Source organism: Arachis ipaensis, chromosome B4 (genome assembly GCF_059453495.1).
Source record: "Arachis ipaensis isolate K30076 ecotype BB chromosome B4, ASM5945349v1, whole genome shotgun sequence".
Classification (NCBI taxonomy): domain Eukaryota; kingdom Viridiplantae; phylum Streptophyta; class Magnoliopsida; order Fabales; family Fabaceae; genus Arachis; species Arachis ipaensis.
This window is the reverse complement of record NC_142439.1, coordinates 3210668-3225392: the sequence shown is the minus strand read 5'-3', so window position 1 is coordinate 3225392 and position 14725 is coordinate 3210668. Positions and strand designations below refer to the sequence as shown.

At 32.4% G+C, this 14725-nt stretch overlaps 1 non-coding gene across 1 annotated transcript; it reads left to right on the top strand.

The window, feature by feature from the left end:
• The first annotated feature begins 368 nt into the window (after window positions 1-368).
• LOC148566487 (small nucleolar RNA R71) lies at window positions 369-476 on the top strand. The gene has a single exon (XR_015881764.1). It is a non-coding gene; the product is annotated as a small nucleolar RNA R71 (small nucleolar RNA).
• The last annotated feature ends 14249 nt before the right edge of the window (window positions 477-14725 follow it).

The window sequence follows — 14725 nt, the reverse complement described above, 5'->3', positions numbered from 1 at the left end:
ATTGCAGGGTTCTCAAGATCATAGGCTTCTTCTTCAGAAGAAGCCTCTTGAGTACTGTTAGATGCAGCTTGCATTCCATTCAGACTCTGAGAGATCATATTGACTTGCTGAGTCAATATTTTATTCTGAGCCAATATGGCATTCAGAGTATCAACTTCAAGAACTCCCTTCTTCATAGGCGTCCCATTACTCACAGGATTCCTTTCAGAAGTGTACATAAACTGGTTATTAGCAACCATGTCAATGAGTTCTTGAGCTTCTGCAGGCGTTTTCTTTAGGTGAATGGATCCACCTGCAGAAGTGTCCAGTGACATCTTTGATAGCTCAGATAAACCATCATAGAATATATCCAGGATGGTCCATTCTGAAAGCATGTCAGAAGGACACTTTTTGGTCAACTGTTTGTATCTTTCCCAAGCTTCATAGAGGGATTCACCTTCTTTCTGTCTGAAGGTTTGAACATCAGCTCTAAGCTTGCTCAGCTTTTGAGGAGGAAAGTACTTGGCTAAGAAAGCCGTGACCAGCTTATCCCAAGAGTTCAGGCTGTCTTTGGGTTGAGAATCCAACCATAATCTAGCTCTGTCTCTTACAGCAAAAGGGAAAAGCATGAGCCTGTAGACTTCAGGATCTACTCCATTAGTCTTAACAGAATCACATATTTGCAAGAATTCAGTTAAGAACTGAAAAGGATCTTCAGATGGAAGTCCATGAAACTTGCAGTTCTGCTGCATCAGAGAAACTAACTGAGGTTTCAGCTCAAAGTTGTTTGCTCCAATGGCAGGAATGGAGATGCTTCTTCCATGTAAATTGGAATTAGGTGCAGTGAAGTCACCAAGCATCTTCCTTACATTATTATTATTTTCGGCTGCCATCTCCTTCTCCTGTTCGAAAATTTCTGAAAGATTATCTCTGGATTGTTGTAATTTAGCTTCTCTTAATTTTCTCTTCAGAGTCCTTTCAGGTTCTGGATCTGCTTCCACAAGAATGTTCTTATCCTTGCTCCTGCTCATATGACAAAGAAGAAGGCACAGAAAAATAATAATAATAATAATAATAGAGATCCTTTATACCACAGTATAGGGATCCCTGTGTGAGTAGAAGAAGAGGGGAAGACAAAGAATGTAATATAATGGAAGAAACACAACTGTGAGGAGGCTAGATATGTGAGATGAGATGTTAGGATATGAATGAATAAATAGAGTAAGATGGGGGAGGGAAAATTTTCGAAAATTATTTTGAAAAAGAGTTAGTGATTTTTGAAAATAGTTTTTGAAAAATGTTTAGTATTTTTTTTCGAAAATTTTTGAAATCAAAAATAAAAAAATAATTAGTTAATTAAAAAGAAATTTTTGAAAAAAGGGGGAGATATTTTCGAAAATTAGAAAGAGAGAATTAGTTAGGTGGTTTTGAAAAAGTTAAGAAACAAACAGAAAGTTAGTTAGTTAGTTGAAACAAATTTTGAAAACCAATTTTGAAAAGATAAGAAGTTAAGAAGTTAGAAAAGATATTTTGAAAAGATATTTTTGAAAAAGATAAGATAAGAAGATATTTTTGAAAAGATATGATAGGAATTAGTTTTTGAAAAAGATTTGATTTTTAAAATCACAATTAATGACTTGATTCATAAGAAATCACAAGATATGATTCTAGAACTCAAAGTTTGAATCTTTCTTAACAAGCAACAAACTTCAAATTTTTGAATCAAAACATTAATTGATTATGTTATTTTCGAAAGTTTGGTATAAAAATAAGAAAAAAATTTTTGAAAAATATTTTTGGAATTTTCGAAAATAACTAAGAATTTTGAAAAAGATTTGATTTTTGAAAAAGATTTTGAAAAAGATAAGATTTTCAAATTGAAAATTTGATTTGACTCATAAGAAACAATTTGATTTTAAAAATTTTTGAAAAAGTCAATCCAAATTTTCGAATTTGATGAGAGAAAAAGGGAAAGATATTTTTTTGATTTTTGAATTTTTATGATGCAAGAGAAAAACACTAAAAGGATGCAATGCATGAAATTTTTAGATCAAAACAATGAATGCATGCGAGAATGCTATGAATGTCAAGATGAACACCAAGAACACTTTGAATGTCAAGATGAACATCATAGACACAATTTTGAAAAATTTTTAATGCAAAGAAAACATGCAAGACACCAAACTTAGAATTCTTTAATGCTTAGACACTAAGAATTCAAGAATGCATATGAAAAACATGAAAAGACACAAAACAAAAAATCATCAAGATCAAACAAGAAGACTTACCAAGAACAACTTGAAGATCATGAAGAACACTATGAATGCATGAAATTTTCGAAAAATGCTAGATGCATATGCAATTGACACCAAACTTATGATATGACTCAAGACTAAAACAAGAAACAGAAAAATATTTTTGATTTTTATGATTTTCTAAAATTTTTTTTTGGATTTTTTTTTCGAAAATTATATGAAAAAGAAAAATTAAGGATTCCAAAATTTTTTACATGAATTCCAGGAATCTTGCCATGTTAGTCTAAAGCTTCAGTCCAGGAATTAGACATGGCTCACTAGCCAGCCAAGCTTTCAAAGAAAGCTCCAGTCCAAAACACTAGACATGGCCAATGGCCAGCCAAGCTTCAGCATTTAACACCAGAGTATATTGCTCTTGATAACAAATTGCTGCTCATCATTTATCAAGTATGTGACTTACCTCTGATGGTTTGGAAGCCTCAGTCCAAAAGAATTTAGACATGGCTTTACAGCCAGCCAGGCTTCACATGCTTCATGAAACACTAGAATTCATTCTTAAAAATCTTGAATAAAATTTTTGAAAACATTTTTATTTTATTATTTTTTTTTTCGAAAACAGATGAGAAAGTTTTGAAAATATTTTTGAAAAATTTTTGAAAAGAAAACAAAAAGAAAATTACCTAATCTGAGCAACAGGATGAACCGTCAGTTGTCCAAACTCAAACAATCCCCGGCAACGGCGCCAAAAACTTGGTGCACGAAATTGTGATGTCACATTCATAATTTGTCACAACTTCGATACAACTAACCAGCAAGTGCACTGGGTCGTCCAAGTAATACCTTACGTGAGTAAGGGTCGAATCCCACGGAGATTGTTGGTATGAAGCAAGCTATGGTCACCTTGTAAATCTCAGTCAGGCAGATATAAAGTGATAATGGTGTTTTCGAATATTATATAATAAAATAGGGATAGAGATACTTATGTAAATCATTGGTAGGAATTTCAGATAAGCGAATGGAGATGCTTTTCGTTCCTCTGAACCTCTGCTTTCCTGCTATCTTCATCCAGTCAGTCTTACTCCTTTCCATGGCTGGCTTTATGTGATACATCACCACTGTCAATGGCTACTTTCGGTCATCTCTCGGGAAAATGATCCAATGCCCTGTCACGGCACGGCTAATCGTCTGGAGGCATCACCCTTGCCAATGGCTTCATCTTATCCTCTCAGTGAATAATATGCTCACGCACCCTGTCACGGCACGGCTATTCATCTGTCGGTTCTCGATCATGCTGGAATAGGATTTACTATCCTTTTGCGTCTGTCACTAACGCCCTGCAATCGCGAGTTAGGAGCTCGTCACAGTCATTCAATCATTGAATCCTACTCGGAATACCACAGACAAGGTTTAGACTTTCCGGATTCTCTTGAATGCCTCCATCATTCTAGCTTACGCCACGAAGATTCCGGTTAAGAGATCTAAGAGATATTCATTCTAGCTTATTTCATGTAGAACGGAAGTGTTTGTCAGGCACGTGTTCATAGGGGAGATGGTGATGAGCGTCACACATAATCATCACCTTCATCACGTTCTTGGGTGCGAATGGATATCTTAGAAGCGAAATAAGATGAATTGAATAGAAAACAGTAGTACTTGCATTAATCTTTGAGGAACAGCAGAGCTCCACACCTTAATCTATGGAGTGTAGAAACTCTACCGTTAAAAATACATAAGTGAAGGTCCAGGCATGGCCGAGATGGCCAGCCCCCTAAAACGTGATCAAAGGATCATAAGGTAATCCAAAGATGAACAATGGATTAAAACTGAGACCAAAGATGTCTAATACAATAGTAAGAGGTCCTATTTATAATAAGCTAGCTACTAGGGTTTACATGAGTAAGTAATTGATGCATAAATCTACTTTCTGGGCCCACTTGGTATGTGTTTGGGCTGAGCCTGAGTGTTGCACGTGCAGAGGTCATTTGTGGAGTTGAACGCCAGTTTCTGTGCCAGTTTGGGCGTTCAACTCTGGTTTTGGATCCTTTTCTGGCGCTGGACGCCAGATTTGGGCAGAAGGCTGGCGTTGAACGCCAGTTTACATCGTCTATTCTTGGCCAAAGTATAGAGTATTATATATTGCTGGAAAGCCCTGGATGTCTACTTTCCAACGCAATTGGAAGCACGCCATTTCGAGTTCTGTAGCTCCAGAAAATCCACTTTGAGTGCAGGAAGGTCAGAATCCAACAGCATCAGCAGTCCTTCTTCAACCTCTGAATCTGATTTTTGCTCAAGTCCCTCAATTTCAGCCAGAAAATACCTGAAATCACAGAAAAACACACAAACTCATAGTAAAGTCCAGAAATATGAATTTAACATAAAAACTAATGAAAACATCCCTAAAAGTAACTAGATCCAACTAAAAACATACTAAAAACAATGCCAAAAAGCGTATAAATTATCCGCTCATCATTGAGCCACATACACTTCTCTATCAATAAAGCCATTAAGGAAAGCACATTTAACATCCATTTGAAACATTTTGAAACCCTTATGGGCAGCATAGGCAAGAAGCAATCTAATTGCTTCCATTCTAGCTACCGGAGCAAAAGACTCATCAAAATCTATACCCTCTTCTTGATCGTAACCTTGGGTCACTAATCTAGCCTTGTTACGAACAACTTGTCCATCCTCACCAAGTTTATTTTTAAAACCCACTTAGTACCCGTTACCTTCTTACCATCCGGATGAGGTACTAGTGTCCAAACCTCATTCTTGTCAAATTGAGCAAGCTCCTCTTGCATGGCCTTGACCCAAGATGGATCTTCAAGAGCTTGTTTGATATTGTTTGGCTCCACTTGTGACAAGAGAGCAAAGTTGCTAGGTTCGGTTTGCCTTTTGGTGGAGGATCTTGTTGTTACACCTTGAGAGGGGTCACCAATGATGAAGTCATGAGGATAACCCCTCATAGACTTCCATTCCCTAGGCTTTCGGATAGGTGTTGAGCTTTGATGAACTTCTGGTGGTCTCACTGTTTCAGTTTCTCGTGCCTGCTCAGGAGACAAAATGGAAATGTCTCCTCCAATCTGACGAGACAAAACTGGACTGACAGATTCCTCATGTTGAACAGATTTGGGATTTTCTTTGCTTGTTCCAGCTTCTTCACTATCTGAATCATTATCTATCACAGTACTGGGAATTAAGTTAGAATCACAAAAAGTAACGTGTATGGATTCCTCTATGGTTCTATGTTCCTTGAGATAAACTCTATAGGCCTTGCTTGTGGTGGAATATCCAACAAACATTCCTTCATAAGATTTTGGATCAAATTTTCCAAGGTTTTCTTTATTATTAAGTACAAAGCATTTGCATCCAAAAACATGAAAGTACTTAAGATTTGGAGGGGTTCCTTTCCATAGCTCATAAGGGGTTTTCTTCAACCCTTTTCTAATGATTTTCCTATTCAAAATGTAACAAGATGTATTCACAGCTTCTGCCCATAAGAATTTAGGAATCTCATTCTCACAAAGCATAGCCCTAGTCATCTCTTGAAGGCTCCTATTCCTTCTTTCAACCACCCCATTTTGTTGGGGGTTCTAGGGCATGAAAACTTATGAGAAATTCCTAAGTCATCACAGAATTTTTCAAAGTCTTGATTTTCAAATTCTCTTCCGTGATCACTTCTCAAATGAGCAATTTTTAAATCCTTTTCATTTTGAATTTTCTTGCAAAGAGTTGAGAAAGCATGAAAGGCATCATTTTTATGAGCAAGAAAAAGTACCCAACCAAATCTAGAGTAATCATCTATTACCACAAGACCATAGTGTTTACCTCCTAAACTTTGAGTTCTTGTTGGTCCAAAAAGATCAATATGTAACATCTCTAATGGCCTTTTGGTTGAGATTTCATCTTTAGGTTTAAAAGAGGATTTTACTTGTTTGCCTAATTGGCAAGCATCACAAGTAAGATCCTTATCAAATTTGATGTTTGGAATACCTTTAACCAGATTTTTCTTAACTAGCTTAGAAATTTGGTACATGCTTGCATGACCCAACTTTCTATGCCATAGCCATTTTTTAGATTCAAGGGATGTAAAGCATGTTACATTTTGTTCTTTTAGGTCCTCAAGAGTTAATCCATACACATTATTGCATCTTTTAGCTTCAAATAAAATATCCCCAGTTTTCTCACAAACAACTAAACAAACAAACTTCCTAAAAATAACTTCAAAGCCTAAATCACACAGTTGACTAACACTAAGTAAATTATGTTTCAAGCCATTCACAAGAAGAACATCATTTATACAAGAAGAAAAGTTTTTACCAACTTTTCCAACATCCACTATTTTTCCTTTCGCATCATCACCAAAACTGACAAGTCCTCCATCATATTCATCAAGTTTTATGAAGAAGGTTGTCTTTCCGGTCATATGCCTAGAGCATCCGCTGTCCATATACCACATGTTTTCTTTTCGTTTGGATGCTAGGCACACCTACAAAGCAAGCTCAAGTGACCTTAGGTATCCAAATTTTCTTGGATCCTTTCACGTTAAACCATCTCTTATGTCCTAAGCCATTGTAATCAAAAACAACTTTACAAACTTTATCACCAATCATTCTTTCACCAAAGAAACATTGAATAGGAAAGTGTCCATTTCGATTGCATAGCCTACAAAATCTTGGAGTTGTTGTTTTGTTAAAATAGGTGGGGTCTTGATACCTTTTATCATTTGAAGAAGAAGCAATGTTTTCAAAATGAGATTTTTCAGATTTATAAAACCCCAACCCAGCCTTGTCATAAAGAGGTTTTTGACTAGCCAAGATTTGATTCAGATTTTCAGAACTTTGGGTGAACTTGGCTAAGTCTTTCTTAAGCCTTTTAACCTCTTTAAGCAACTCTTCATTTTGCTTAAAACAATCTACATATGCAAGAACGGAATGATTACTTTCACAGCTCTTAATTTGGGCTCTTAACTGCTTATTTTCCTCAACAAGATCACAAGCAGTTTCGGCCTCTCTCACTTTCTCTTTAAGAAAACTATTTTCAGCTTTAAGAATGGTGATTTGTTGTTCAAGTTCTTGATTTTCCAACAGAAAACATCTTATTTTTTTAGAAAGGTGGTCTATCATAAGATGAAGATCTTCAGTGTTAGGGTTATGAAAGACTACCTGATCTATGTGATCTGCCATGAGGCAAGGTTGTGACTTGGTCTCGGATTCCTCATCATCATCATCCGAGTCATTTTCCAAATCTTCCCATGAAGCCATTAGTCCCTTCTTCTTTCCTCTTTTTGGCTTCTCTTCCTTCTTTAACTTGGGACAATCAGATTTGAAATGCCCCATTTCCTTACAGTTGTAACAAGTTACTTTGCTAAGGTCTTTCTTCATTTTCCTTGAGCTGCTGCCTTTGCCTTTGAGCTTCATCATTTTCCTGAATTTTTTTGCAAACAACATAAATTCATTTTCAGATGAGTTATCACTGGATTCATCATCCAGAGGGTTAGTGACAGAAGAAAAAGCTATTCCTTTCTTTTTTGAATCTTTTTTTAAGAAGGTGTTTTCAAAAGCAAGTAAATTTCCTCTCAAATCATCATAGGTCATAGAGTCAAGACCACTACTCTCAGAGATAATTAAAGCTTTTGTTTCCCATTCTTTTGTGAGACATCTCAACACTCTTCTCACTAGCACAAATTTAGGATACTTGATTCCCATAGCATCCAAGCCAACAATAATGGTGTTAAAGCGTTCAAACATCTCATCAATGGATTCTCCTTCCTTCATTGCAAACATTTCGTATTCTCTGTTTAACATATCAATCCTGGCCTTTTTCACAATGGTTGTTCCTTCATGAGTGACTAGGAGTTTATCCCAGATTTCCTTTGCTGTTGTACAACGTGATACCCGTCGGTACTCCTCAAAGATGATAGCACAATTGAGCAGATTGATGGCCTTGGCATTGAGCTCCACCTTTTTTCTATCTTCATCCGCCCAACTTGCTTCAGGTTTAAGAGAAACAACTCCTTCGGCACTTGTAACAGTTGGATATTGAGGCCCTTCCAGGATGATCTTCCAAAGTCTGTAATCCACTGCTTGTACAAATATCTTCATCCTCTCCTTCCAATAGGTATAATTTTTCCTATTGAACAGAGGAGATCTGTTGCTTGATTGTCCTTCGGTCAGATTATAGGACACCACATTTGAGCCACTGTTTTCTGCCATGAGGATCTTTACTCCAAGCTGCAAAGCTTGATCTCTTTGAGACCAAGCTCTGATACCAATTGATGGTTTCAGTGGCTAAGAGAAGGGGGGTTGAATCTTAGTCCCCTTTTTGCTTAGTAACACTTGATGGCCTTTGAAATAACCTCAGGAGACTTTTTGATTTTTTGTCTCGTCCCTAGCCACGAGACTTTTATTTTTATCTCGTCACTTGGCACAAGACTTTTCTTTTTGTCTCGTCACTTGGCACGAGATATTTTTCAGTTTGAGCTCCTGTGCAATAGAAACAGAATTGGAGTAGAGAAGAGAGAAAATTACACCCAGATATATCCTGGTTCAGCTGCTAAGTGCAGTGCAGCCTACATCCAGTCTCCATCACAACCATGATGGAATTTCACTATAATCTTCTTGATTACAGACTGTAAAGTGCTAACCCAACTTACAAGGGGATTCCCACAGAATCATGAAACACAACATAGATGAACAAAGGAACTCTAAGACATCTATGGCTTTTTCTTTTAATTTTGCACTCTCTGCCTTTTTCCGCTCTATGGCTTTTTCATACAAACCTCACTGTTTGCCTTTTTCCATGAGACTCAAGACATGACAAAATTAAACAGAAAAATACTAAGCAGAATACATTGAAGGAGAAGAAAATCTGTAAGCTTAGGTAGCTATGAGAATCCTGTGCCTTGCACTCTCACTGCTTACTTCTAACTCCCTTGCTCCAAACAGTGGTTGTTCTCCCCTTTTATAGAAGAGAGAAGCCTCCACACTTGAAGCCAAAAATCCAAGCCAACTTCTTCTTCTTCAAGAAACAGAACCGGTTCGGCCACATAGAGAGAGAAGAGATAACCATGCAAGACCCAACATGCAATTACCTCTAGTCCTTCCTTGGTCACCACTCTTCATCAATCCGAGCTCTCTATCCTTGGCTTGTTCTCCAAGATGGATTTCTGGCCCTTGATGCTTCATGATGATGATGACTTCATCTGCTTCAATCTCTGTCTTTACCATCACTTCGCCACTCTAGCTACTTCCTGTGGTGGTTGAGCAGAATCAAAGACAAGTCACGCCTCTAAGAGTCTCCTCCTTGCTGGCCGAATCTTCTTTTTCCTTTTTGAGCATGAAGAGCTCGAGATTACCACACCAAATCTAACCATATTTGGTGAAAATCTCAGCCACAGCATGCTTTTATTTTGATATGTTTTCTTGCCATCATTGTGATGGTCTTGTAGCTTGTTCTTCCTTCACTTCGGTAGCTCCATTTTGCTTTCATGGTTTCCTGGACAATAACCGAAGCAGAGAAAGAAATGAGAGAGAAGAAAGTATGAAGAAAAGCAATCAAGTGTATCTGAGCAAATTAATTAAAGTGAATTTCTTTTACTTCCCTTATGTGGAGTAGCGTGTAGCAATGCTAATCCCATCATGTCAACTTGTCAAATTCTCTCTCATAGTTCCCATGCAATAAATAGCAATTGAATGAATTTTGGAATCCATCACATGTTTGAATTCTTGGATCCGATGGAAGCAATTTTGCTTTCTTTCTTCTTTGGTTTCGGATCATGCATGAGGAACTTTCATCAAATATAAAATTAGGCTTGGTTGCAACAATCATTTAATCTGGCCCAATAATAACATTTGCTTTCCTGATAAAACTTTTTTCGGATCATGTATTGAGCAAATAGGAAAGCATATTTAACTTGGACTTGTAACCATAATGGATTATTTTGACCCAAGTAACATAATGATTAATTCAGCCATATTCATCATATATTTTTGTATCAAACCAAAGGCTGAATATTTTTGATGTAATTGGGCTTGCATCAGAATTTTTTATTTTCGGCCCAATATTAAAAAACTGCAACAAAATTATTAATCAATATATATTAAATGAGAATCAAATTAATAATTTTGTAATTAATTTCTTTTAATAATATTTATTCATCACAAATATTAATTTAGAATTTTCTAAACTCATCAAAAATAATATAATATTTTTCTTTAAATAAAATTTGAAGCCATAACAATTTTTTAAGCAACATCTATATGTGTGCAGGTCTACTTAAAAAAAAAATTATTTAGTTCTTGATCTTAAGAGAAATATATGCAAAAATGTAACGTTGTATCACATTATTACAAGTTGTTAGAGAAAATAATTTTATGATAGTGATCTTATTTTTGGAGAATAAGAGACTTTTTATTTTAATTTTTAAGTATAAATTGAATTGAAATTTAGTTCTTCAAAATATTTTTTTTATGTTGGTATTTGTATTTATTATAATGTATCATGCTCTAATTATTCTGCAGCGAGAACAGTAACCTTATGCAACAACTTATATAGGGGATACTATTTAAAGAGACATAACCTGAAAGTTAAAAACAACACTAATTCATCATATATAAAACTAAAAGTACTTATAGACAAAGAGTATTGGTATAAATGTGATTTTATAAAATTAATTATGATTAAAATTATATTTATGTCATATAATTTATGTTGGAATATTTTTAATTAGAAATTAAAAAATAAATATTTTTAAATAATATTAATTAAAATTACGTTGAAATTTAATTTATTAATAGGATATAATTTATATATTTTTCATATTATTTTTTCAATTGTTTTTACAATGTTAGTGTCTAATTCATTTTAAAATAATCAATAAAATGAATTTTAGCATACACATTATTTTTTTGTAAATTGATGTTAATATAGGCAAGAAAAATAAGAATATTATTTAGCTTCAATAAATATAGGGTGTAATAGTCTTATATATCGGATAATAAGTTATTATAGACGAACACTTTTTAAATTAAAGGTAACAATTATTACTCTATTAATATCAATTAATATCAATTGACATGCAAAAACAAATTTTAAAGTGGATCAATACGTGCGGGTTTTAAACTAGTATGATGAATAGGATAGGTGGTTTTGTTAGTTGTTGTACTGGGTGTATACGTTGATTAGTGTAGGTTGATTGAATACATGGTGACAGATTATGGACAAATAAGAACCTATGTTCTAAGAGACGCTCATGCAGAGAAAAAATCCTCTCCCCCAGAGAGAACGACAATGCATTGGTGTTTATTTTTGGCCATAAGTTCTATACTACTATTATTTTTGTTGTGGGCTTAGATAAGTTGAATGCAAACAGTACTGTATATAAAGGGCCTTGAATTTCACTCAACACAACACTGGGATCTATTGGATCTATAAATATTGGGCTTCCATTTTTTATCTTTTCGCCCTCGGCTCCTCACCGAGACATTTGCTCGTTCCTTAAAAATTAAAATTAGAGTAAAGATTTAATTCTGTTTTGTCCATTTTTACGAAAGACAACACGATTTTTGTAAAGAAAATAGATATTTCGGTTTTTAATATTAAATATTTTGAAATTTTTTATTGCAATCATTTTTATTGTCGATCTCAATTATAAAAAAATATATAATATATATTAATTAAAATTAACGGATAAGATTATTAGAACATCAATATTTTAAAAACTTTCCTATACAATATACATCATACATACCCTTCTACTCTATTTGCATGATTTAGCTGGTATCTTTATCAGTGTGTGTTATATGATACATACGCTTCTGCGTCTACTTCTACTCTATAATAAATATAAGGTAATTTCTGTGATGGCATAAAAAACAGTGACTAAAGATAGTATTGGGTTGACCTACTATGGTGATACTTGGCTTAAGAATTATCAAAAGAGACTTTGTTAAGTAGAAAAGAAGATTGATGTAGTAACAAACTGTGAGGATATACCGAAAAAATGAACACAAAAAAATTTTAAATTTTTTCAAATTAAGTAAAAATTATATATAAATATTAGATTTTAAAATTTGAATTTCACTTGTATAATTCTTTTTATCCCGGTTTAAATTTAAAGTTTTATTCTTTTGACCCAATGATATTGGTAAAAAATTTAACATCATCATTCACAAAGATCGCATGAAACATTACATTTTTATTCTTTATGTAAAAAATAGTAATGAATTTTTTTAATGGTGATGCAAAATTTTTTTAATTTTGACATATAAATTTTTTAATTTTAATACTGAAATTTCTTAAAATTTTGAATTTGATGACCGTTTTTATATTTAACAGTAGAATTTTTAATTAATAAAATTCAATTAATGCTTTCTTAAAATAATTGAATTGTCATTTATTTCATTTTGGTTTGTTTATTTCTTTGAAAAAAATACATAAAATTAAAATTGCTGAGATTGAAAATTAATGTATTTTGTATAAATATATGCTAAGGTCCTTCTTAATTCACTTTTTTTTGTAATTATCGGTGTAAAAATAATTGAAATCAAATTAGTAAGAAATCATAAATTGCTAATAATAGTAATACTTTATTTTTTATCTTTTTTTATTTTATTTGTCACAACTCTTTCACTTTTATTAGTATTCGTAAAAACTAATTTTTTTATTATGCAATTTCAATTTAAATATTGTGATTTCAATTCAATATTATATTTAAAATAGACTGTTATTAATATTCATAAACACTAAAACACATAAAACTTCCGAACTTTAAATTTTGCACAAAAAATTCAACAAAGTACTAAATAAAAATATTTCTACAAATATAATTGAGTCAAAAGAATAAAATTTTTTAAATTTTATAAAATTTAATAATTATAAAAAATTTCTTATGTAACAATGATTAAAAAACATACAAGTGAAATTCAAATTTTAAAATCCAATATTTAATTATTTATATATAATTTTAATTTAATTTGATAATATTTGAAAAGAAAATGCATACTTTTTATTAAATTTTAGTGATTATTTTTATTCAACGAGTGGATTTTGAAAAAATTTTATTTCAAACGTTTTCTTAACAAAATATTTTTATTTTTATTTTCTTCCTTTCTCTCATTAATTTTTTTTTCATTTTTTTCCTTCTGCATTGTAAATTTAGTTATGCATTTCCAATTATTAAATTTGGTTATTTTTTATTATTGGGTAAAAAAATTATAACACAAGATTATTACTTCTTGATTATTTTTATTTTTTTTATATATTAGTGTTGCGTTTTCAAAGCTTAGCAGCTTTTTTGGTATTTAATTTTCCAGTATATTCTCCCTATTAGTTATCTCACCATTTTTTTTTGTGCACTACAAAATCTCCTTTAATAATTCTTATGCTGCTGTAATTCTAATAGTAGATCAATTTAATTAATCATTATTTTTTATGCTACCACAAAACTCACCCAAATATAAATATAATTTATTGTATTATTAACATAATAGCTGTTTCGTAGAACAGAGAAAAAGAAACAACTCAAGATATTAGCTGCCAGATTCCTATAGCAATAACAACTCTTACTTACTTAATCTTTTTAGCGGTTTAATTATACAGTAATATTATCCTTTTAAACTAGCAATTGATTAGCAATAATTTTTTGAAGCAATTTCTCTGTCTCACTTTTAAAATCTTCAAATGAAATTCGCTACCCTAAGTGGTTTTTATAGTCACACCATCTTTAAAGAAACCGTTACAAGGTGTCATGTCAATATAAACTGCGATAAAGTGTAGCAATTTACGTGCAAATCCTAATTCGTAGTAGAATGTTGTAGTTTACACATAAATAGAAAAAGTTGCAATTACGTTTGATGTTTAAAAAATTGTATTCTAAAAATATTTTTCTCCAAAAATTTTAATTACGGTGAATTGTTTTTTGGTGACTTACGTAAATTGTTTGTGTATATAGTTTTTCTTTTCTATTAAAAATATTAGAATAAACTATTAAAACTGTCCTTAATTTTTAAAGAGCTCAACAAAAATAATTAGATAACTATTAAAAAGTAAAAGTACATTAAAAAAATCGAACCAAAATTTGATCTCAATAATCTTTTATTTTTTAAATTTTTTTATTGACAAAAAAATGGTAAAATAAAAAATGTATTTGGTGTAATCACTAAATTTTAAGCATAAAAATGTGTGATTTTTTTGAATCATATTTGTAAAGAATATCAAAATTAACTATTTTTTATAATATATATTTAATATTATTAAAAGAGTATTTTTAAAAATTGAAAACAATGTTAATAGTTTATCATAAAAGTTTATTAGTTAATAACTTTAATGTGTTCTAAAAATACATGTTAACAAAACTAACTAAAATATAATATATCTAACATTCAAATTACTTTGTCCTAGACCCTTTTATTACCAACTATGACTAATTTCGCATGAGGGAAGATGTTGGATTTTTTTTTCCATTTATTTTCTCATGTTGCATAATATGG